This window comes from Patagioenas fasciata, chromosome Z (assembly GCF_037038585.1).
Source record: "Patagioenas fasciata isolate bPatFas1 chromosome Z, bPatFas1.hap1, whole genome shotgun sequence".
NCBI lineage: Eukaryota > Metazoa > Chordata > Aves > Columbiformes > Columbidae > Patagioenas > Patagioenas fasciata.
The window spans coordinates 478,091-487,124 of NC_092560.1; the positions used below are offsets into that span (position 1 = coordinate 478,091).

The 9,034-nt window shown below is 58.9% G+C and overlaps 1 long non-coding RNA gene across 1 annotated transcript; it reads left to right on the forward strand.

Annotated features, from left to right (window-relative positions):
* Positions 1 to 3,748: 3,748 nt before the first annotated feature.
* LOC139826542 (uncharacterized) lies at positions 3,749 to 4,861 on the forward strand. Its single transcript, XR_011736681.1, has 2 exons — positions 3,749 to 4,493; positions 4,615 to 4,861. It is a non-coding gene; the product is annotated as an uncharacterized lncRNA (long non-coding RNA).
* The last annotated feature ends 4,173 nt before the right edge of the window (positions 4,862 to 9,034 follow it).

Consider the following 9,034-nt stretch of genomic DNA (forward strand, 5'->3'; position numbering starts at 1 on the left):
TCAGGGGGGTGTCAGAGGGTGGAGCAGACTCTGTTCAGTGGTGCCCAACGCCAGGGTGAGGGGCAACGGGCACAGACTGAAGCACAGGAGGCTCCATGTGAACATGAGCAGAACCTTGTGTGCTGGGAGGTGCCAGAGCCTGGCCCAGGCTGCCCAGAGTGGGTGTGGAGTCTCCTGCTCTGAGCCATTCAAACCCCTGGGATCCTGTGTGATCTGCTCTGTGACCCTGCGTGAGCAGGGATGGACTGGGGATACACAGGGTCACAAACTGCCTGGGGTGCTGGGCTCTGTGGGGACGGTCTGGGTTTGGGCAGCTCCAGCCGGTCCCTGGCTGCTCCTGCAGCCCTTGGCCGGCACAGACCCGGCGCCTGGCCCGGCCGGGACCCCGCAGAGGCAGCCGTGCCCTGCGCGGCGCCTGCTGTGAGCTCTTCCATGCGAGCACTGAGCCTTCTTCCAAAGGTGCACGTTATCTGTTTCAAGAAAGGAAAATTAAAATACTGCTCCTTAGAGCAGCATTGTCCAAAGGTTTTCGTTGCTCCTAAAGAGAAAATCCTAGCTATCCCTTAAGAAGGATTAAAGAAACTGGTGTGGGTGAAATCCTTAATGGAGAGGATATACGTTTTCCTCCCTACAGGAAATCTCTGAAAATGCTTTTAAAATAATCTTGTGGTAACAGTCTAACAGTCCAAGTACACACTTGCCCTCCAGTAAACGCAAACTTTCATCCTGCTAATAGACTTCTGAATGTCACAGAGCCTGAAACGGTGTCACCCGTGCACGGTGTCCCGTGTGCAACAACCCTGGTCCTGCAAGCTGCACAAGGGAGAGGAGTCAGCTCTGCTGCAGGAACAGAGAGGGAGCGGAGATGGGGCCATGGGCACACAGTGAGGCCATGGAGATGTGGCCATGAGCACACAGCAGGGCCATGGAGATGTGGCCATGAGCACACAGCGAGGCCATGGAGATGTGACCATGAGCACACAGTGAGATCGTGGAGAGGTGGCCATGGGCACACAGCAGGGCCATGGAGATGTGGCCACGGGCACACAGTGAGGCCATGGAGATGTGGCCATGGGGACACAGCAGGGCCATGGAGATGTGGCCATGAGCACACAGTGAGGCCATTGAGATGTGACCATGGGCACACAATGAGACCATGGAGATGTGGCCATGAGCACACAGCGAGGCCATGGAGATGTGACCATGGGCACACAGTGAGACCGTGGAGAGGTGACCATGGGCACACAGCAGGGCCATGGAGATGTGGCCACGGGCACACAGTGAGGCCATGGAGATGTGGCCATGGGGACACAGCAGGGCCATGGAGATGTGGCCATGAGCACACAGTGAGGCCATTGAGATGTGACCATGGGCACACAATGAGACCATGGAGATGTGGCCATGAGCACACAGCGAGGCCATGGAGATGTGACCATGGGCACACAGTGAGACCGTGGAGAGGTGGCCATGGGCACACAGCAGGGCCATGGAGATGTGACCATGGGCACACAGTGAGGCCATGGAGATGTGGCCATGGGCGCGCAGTGAAGCAAGCAGGAGCAGCAATGGAAGGATGCTCAGACCAGGATGGGATGGGAAGATCCAGGCTGCCGCTGGCCTCCAGCCCCAGGTGTGCTCCACGTGCAGGTCCAGGTCCTGTGTCCCAGGAGGGAGCCCTGGAGATCCTGGGAGGTTGGAGCATCCTGTGGAGCGATCCCAGGGTGTCCAGCTCTCCAGGGACGGGTCTGTCCCACCTCCACACCTGCAGGTGCCAAGGGGCAGCAGAGAGCAGAGCGCGGAGCCATGGGCTGGGGAAAGGAGATGAGACCAGTGCCCCAGGAGGGCCTGCAGGACCACAGCGTGAGGCCATTCCACGGGCCAAAGCCTTCCTGTCACCAGGGATACAGGCAATGGCAGGAAAAATGACTGATGGAGCAAAAAGCCCCTTTTCCCTGTGTGCCCCTGTGTGTCCCTGCCCCCTACCACCTCTTTGCTGCCCTTACAATGCCTGTGACACCTTCAGACACCTTTGTCCAGCTGTCATCCTAACCAGGAATGCGGCATTTATGGGACAAAGGGGCCAGAGATACTTGCTTGGCAAATTAACCACAGACTTGGATCTGCTCCTTTCCCCTGTCTCACCACCGCAGCTGCCACATTGAGCGGAGGGGCCCTGCTGACCCTGATCCTGCCCGGAGCTGAGTGTCTGCAGCAGCGCGGTGGCAGCCGTGGCAGGAGGTCACCAGCATGGGCACAGCCGCGCGCCGTGCCACAGCGGCAGGGGGACTCCCGCCCTCAGGGGAACATTGCTCGGCAAGAAAGTGCCTGGTACCAGGATGAACCATCCCTGGAGACATCCCAGGCCAGGCTGGGCGGGCTCTGAGCACCCTGAGCTGGTGAAGATGTCCCTGTCATGGCAGGGGGGCTGGGGAGCTGGGGAGGGCCCTGCAATACAAACCATCCTGTGATTCTATGATTCTATGACGGATGAGGTCCTGCTCTGCTGGAGGAAACGCCATGGCACTGCCGGGGTGACCGGTCTTGGCTCGGGGCAGCCCCATCCAGCAGCAGATAACTGGTTTTGTCAGAAACAGACCTCGGCAGGGGCTGCAAACCATCACCAGCCCCACTGCTGGCTCTGGCGGCGGCAGGAGCCCAGCCTGAGGCCAGTGAGCACCACAGAGGGGCAGGAGCCGTTTCCCGGGAGAGGGCGGTGAGCGGCGTGGCGAGCAGCGGCACCTCCCGTCCCGCGCTGAGGGCAGGCGCTGCCGGCGCTGCGGTGGAAGGGCGGCCCGGCGCTGCCTGCGGGGCCAGGGGCACGCAGAGCCACCGCACGCCCCCCGGCCTCCCCGGCGCGAGCGCGTCCCCGGCTCCTCCAGGAGCCAACGCTGCTGGTGCCCGGCGTTGTCCCTGGAGGCACATGGCAGATCCTGAAATGGGAACTCAGCCATGCCCCACGGCAGAGTTATTCATTAACCAGCTGCATCCCCGTAGGTTTTGCTCCGAGAATTGGCCAGTTAATTGGATGGACATCAGTTTGGCTGATTTGGTCCCATCACTAGCCCTCTGGCAGGTGCTTTTCTAGTCCAGGCTGATGTGAAGCCCTGGGAAATGTGTTCTTACTCCCAGTGCTCCCTGGAGAACCACGTCTTCTCCTTGAAACTCAGGATGCAGAGATGGTGGGATGGGATGGGATGGGATGGGATGGGATGGGATGGGATGGGATGGGATGGGATGGGATGGGACGGGAAGGGAGGGGAAGCGATGGGAAGGGAAGGGAAGGGAAGGGAAGGGAAGGGAAGGGAAGGGAAGGGAAGGGAAGGGAAGGGAAGGGAAGGGAAGGGAAGGGAAGGGAAGGGAAGGGAAGGGAAGGGAAGGGAAGGGAAGGGAAGGGAAGGGAAGGGAAGATGGAGACATGGTTGTTCTGCTGGCTTTCTGCAAGGAGCTGCTGCAACTTTACTCTCCTGTATTCCCTGGAGAGCTGCAAGCTTTGCCAGCGGTGACATCACCTGCATACAGGGAAAGCCAGTAGTTGTTTTTGTCATGCCCTGATCATCACTCCTTAAATTCCATCAAAGCCCTGCTGTCCCCAAGAAGGGGACATTTCCACCTCCAGCGGTGCAGCGTGCACCCGAGCCTCTGGAGAGACAGCTGCTCAGCCATGGCAGCTCTGTGGCCCTGTGGCCATGGCCTGGCGCTCGCAGGGCTGAGGTGAAGCTCAGACATGTCTCCTACAGCCACCTCCTGGCTCAGGTGTCCAGCTGGCTCTCTCTGTACCAAGTCAACTGGCAGCGAAAAATAAAAGAGTTGGGAATCCAACAGCCTCACCCATAGGAAACGTGAAAACAGTGGTGGAGGAGGCTCAGCCCACAGCAAGGCTTTCCCAGATGTCACAGCAACGATGCACGAGCTGCTATGGCAAACCCCGGCAAGTGTGCACAGGAGGAAAGAGAAGGTGCTCCCGGACCTGGTGGGGGGCACCAGGGTCTCGATCCTGCTCAATGGCCTGTCCACCCAAGGGCAAGTGGAGGAAGAAGTGGTATCCATCCATCCACCCATCCATCCATCCATCCATGCATCCATCCATCCATCCATCCATCCATCCCCCCATCCATCCACCCACCTACCCATCCACCTATCCATCCATCCATCCACCCCTCCATCCATCCATCCATCCATCCACCCATCCTCTGTCCATCCATCCATCCTCTGTCCGTCCATCCATCCATCCATCCACCCATCCACTCACGTCTCTCATTTCAGCCCTCAGAAAGGTTGCACAGACCTTTGCCGATTTTCTCAGAACAGAAATTGTCTGTGTGTCTGTGTGAAACAAATCAGATGGCAAAAACAAACTTTACAACTCAGTTTTCAGCAGGGTGTCAGATAACAGGAGGTGAGGGATGAGAGACTGATTAATTACCTCAACGATCTGAAACCCCGGGGCGAGGCAAAGCGCAGCAGAGCATGGAAAGGCTGTGAGACACCGCCAGGTGAGGAGGCTGATGGGCACGGAGCCCGAGGGGCCGGCAGAGGCGGGGGTGTGGGGGGCGCTGGGGTCACCGGTGGGTGCAGCGTGAGCAGGCGGTGGAACACGGGTCTGGCTTCCCACAGCCACTCGTGCCTGCCATGGCGGGGAGAGGACGCGTCAAACACAGAGAAAAACGATGCAGAAGGAAGGGTGGGATGGCGATGCTGTGATGGCTAAAGATGCCGTGGGTTAGCCTCACGTGTTCTCCCGCACGGCACGCACCGAGCAGCGGAGACCTGGTCGGGGCGCTGCAGGAAGGCAGCCAGGCTGGCTTGTCACCAGAAGGGAATTAGAGGAAACAGAAAATATTAAATGTAAGTTGCACATTTACGTGTGTGTGTATTTTTATACACATATACATGTATGTAATATCTGTAAAACACCAATAAGGGAAACCAGGAATTGCTAACCAGTTTGTCCCATGAGACCAGAAGAAGACAGGAACGTCACATTGAATGTCATCGAGAGGAGGACACGCTCCTTGTGTGCGTGAGGCCGTGGCGTGTCCTGGAGCCACCCGGGCTCCGCAAGTCACTGCCCGTGCTCTGCAAAGGGAAGAACTTCTGTGTGCAGGCGAAGTGCTAATTAACGGGGTTATTAATGGGGTGGTTCAGAGGTAGCCCTGCTCTGACAGGTCCGAAGCAGCCGGGACAGGGTAGGACAGCCCTGGGAGCGGGCGGGGACAGTGCGGCCGCCACCCTGCCGGCCCTGCCCCCGGGGACACCAGCCCTGCGCGCTGGTGGCGGCTCCAGGCTGCTGCGGTCCCTGCTCAGCAGCACTGGGGCAGCTGGGTGCCCTCCGGCTGTGCAGCGCTGTCTCCTGACCAGTCTTCCATAGACTTCCCCACCTCCCAGCAGCTGTGCCCCCAAAAGCCCTGTCCCACAGATCCTGCCCCATGGTCCTGCCCCAGTCCCTCCAGTTCCCCCACAGCGGTCCCAGTTCGCTCCCATGTCCACAAGCACCGGCTGAGCAGCAGCTGGCTGGTGCTCGCAACGGGCAGGAAGGGCACCGCACGGGCAGCACGGGCAGCGGCTGCAGGCAGCACGGGCAGCGGCTGCAGGCAGGACGGGCAGGGGCTGCAGGCAGCAGGGGCAGGGGCTGCAGGCAGCATGGGCAGCGGCTGCAGGCAGGATGGGCAGGGACTGCAGGCAGCACGGGCAGGGGCTGCAGGCAGGACGGGCAGGGGCTACAGGCAGGACGGGCAGGGTCTGCAGGCAGCACGGGCAGCAGCTGCAGGCAGCACGGGCAGGGGCTGCAGGCAGCACGGGCAGCGGCTGCAGGCAGTAAGGGCAGGGGCTGCAGGCAGGACAGGCAGGGTCTGCAGGCAGTTTCAAAAAAGGGGCAAAGTTGATCAATATAAAGCAAATATGACAAAATAGCCTAGTGTACGTTCTTATCTGTTGCATGAAGGAGACATTTCTGCAGCAAGGCAGGTGATGTTCTAGCCCAGTGTTTGCATAAGGGTAATACAGAGGCAGTGTGTTAAAGCCGAATTCTTTTCTAATTCAGTGTAGCTGTTACTGGGAGTTTTTGAAGTTTTGTTTAAGTAGTCTAATACTTTTATGTAAAGAGCATTAAATTTTGCTGTGTATAAATGTTTGTAAACTAACAGTGAATCAATATTTTCTATCAGTGCCAAGGGCTTCCTGTAGTTACATCCAAGTGTTATTTGTAGATAATAGACATCACTTGTATATGCTTATTTGAAAACAAGACCTACAGCTACTCTCTACTAGCGCAGTGTTTGCAGGCAGGATGGGCAGCAGCTGCGGGCAGGACAGGCAGCAGTTGCAGGCAGGCACCCCCATCCCTCACAGGGACCCTGGCCCCATCTCCCTCCTCCATCACCTTGACCAAGAGGCGCTGCTGACAGGCTGGGATAACACAGAGAGAGGTCTCACAGCACCCCAGGCAGTTTGTGACCCCTGTGATCCCCGGCTCAGAGCAGGAGACTCCACACCCGCTCTGGGCAGCCTGGGCCAGGCTCTGGCACCTCCCAGCACACAAGGTTCTGCTCATGTTCACGTGGAGCCTCCTGTGCTTCAGTCCGTGCCCGTTGCCCCTCACCCTGGCGCTGGGCACCACTGAGCAGAGTCTGCTCCACCCTCTGACACCCACCCTGACATATTCATCATTGATCACACCCCTCTCAGCTTCTCTTCTCCACTCAGCAGGCCCAGCTCTCTCAGTGTCTCCTCACACAAAGATGCTCCAGACCCCTCAGCATCTCTGTGTCCCTCCCTGGACTCTCTGCAGTGGTTCCTTGTCCCTCTTGACCTGGGGAGCCCAGCACTGGCCCCAGTTCTGCAGATGGGGCCTCACAGGGCAGGGATCACCTCCCTCCACCTTACATGACCATATTTCTTTGACGTTTGCCAGCAGAGGTGGCAGAGAAGCCCCAGTCATTACAACCCACATCCCCGCAAGGCAGGAGGGGACGTGCCAGCAGATGTTCCGGGCTCCTCTGCACGGGAAGCGGAGGCACCAGCTCTGTGCCCCCGTACTCACAGGTGTCAGACGCGTTCTCCTCCTACCCCTTCAAACTGCTCGCTCAGAACACAGGAGGGCTGGGAAACGCTGGGTCACTGATTTGCACTCAGTGCCTGGAGATGTGAGCTGCAGTTCCACAGCCTCCAGGGCAAGAGGTGCAGAGCAGACGGGCAGGACCTTCTGGCGCCCCGTGGAGGGGAGCGCTGCGCCGCACACCCACGTCTTGTGAGACACCGCGTCAGTGCCTTCATCCAGTCCCTCCTCATCCCCAGGGAACACTCCAGTGAGACCCCACCCCTTGTGACACCGAACACAGCCACTCGTGGGATGGAAACTCACAGGAATCAAGCTCCATTTGTCCCATGCTCACAAAACTCCTGCCTTTTTAAAATCGGGCACACAACCCCATGACACCAGGAGCTACGGCCTCGTGTGGCGTTTGAGATGGGGTGATGCTGGTGAGGAAACCACGGTGTTCAGAGCCATCTCAAGAGCAATCCTGTCTGTGCCCACGCAGTATCCACGGGTGCAGGAGCTGAGGACAGAGAAGGCTCAGGGATCCTGTTCCCCTGCAGGGAATGGGGAGCTGTCCCCTCCCCAAAAGACAGAGTTTCTCACCCCGATGGGCTGTGGCCTGTGAAGCAAACAGGCACACAGAGCTCAGCTGCTGCCGGATCATGAGATGCAAAAGGGTTTTGTCACCAAACTGTGTGACTGATGTGACACAGAGAGCAGCGCTGAGGGCAGGCAGAATATCCCAGCCCGGATCCTGTTGTCACACACTTTTGCCGCTGAGCGGTGATTTTGTGAGACACCTCGGGGGGTGCGCGGGTGCGTTTGCCGACGGGTCCCGCAGAGCACCGTGGCTGGAGCCGGTGACGCCGCGGCGTGGTGAGGAGCCACAGCACTCCAGGAAAGGCTTCCTGCACCTTTCGGGTATCGCAGAATGGTTCGAGCTGGCAGGGACATTCACATGTTACCTGGTCCAACCCCTCTGCAGTAAGCAGCCACATCTCCAACCAGATCAGGTTGCTCAGATAATCTGATGCCACACAGCTAAGGAGATGGGCTGTAAGCGCCCTGTCCAGGTGAGCGCACCAATAAAGCAACACGTTCGCCAGCCCTGCGTGTCTTGTTTTGTGAATGAATCCTGCCCGGGGGTCTCGGTTCTGCTGGTACCGGTGCCGCCGGGGGATGTGCGCTGGCCCTGGCAACGCGCGGCACCGGCAGCCGCGGCGTGCTCACCCGGCGAGCGGCACCGCCGCGCTCAGCCACGCCGCGGGAGGGGAGAAGCAGGAACCTCGCAGCCGCTGTGGCACAGGATTAGTGTGGGGATGTCATGCTGGAGAGCAGACACGCTGACACAAATCCTGAGGTGATCAGTGAGGGGATGTCAGCTCTAACGATAACCCAGCTCAAAAAAATAAAGTGAACTTTCAAGCAATTATTAAAAAATCAAACGGGTTCTGTTGGCATAATCTGACAACATACTGATGGTGGGAGCAGACACGCACCAGGATAAAGGAAAATCCCACCAGCAGAGTGCAGTGTCATTAGATAAGCTGCTACCTCGTGCAGCACAGATGATTCACGGCAGAGGAAAGTACCGCAGGCCCCTGGCCGCCCAGGTTACTGCAAAACCCCATTAAGATCAGACGGTTGTGCGCTCCCGCTCCCTCCAGCACCCTTGTTAAAGCTTCCATCAGATAAAGGAGGCTCCCACCTCCCAGGGCCATGATGGGGAAGAAGTGCCATCATGGACAGACAGACAGACAGACCCTTTGTGTTCGCAGCCGGGCCGTGTCGCGGTGACCCCGGTGGCGCCGGTGACGCTGTGCTCTGCCTGCGGTCACACCGGGGCCACACCGCAGCTGTCGCACAGACCTGAGCCTGCGGACCGTGCTCCTCCTCAGCCGCGGAGCGCGGGGGACGCGCCGCGACCGCCCCGTGTGCCTGGCACAGCCTGTGCAGCAGCACAAGGAAGGGCAGAGCAACAGCCTGGGATGTTACACT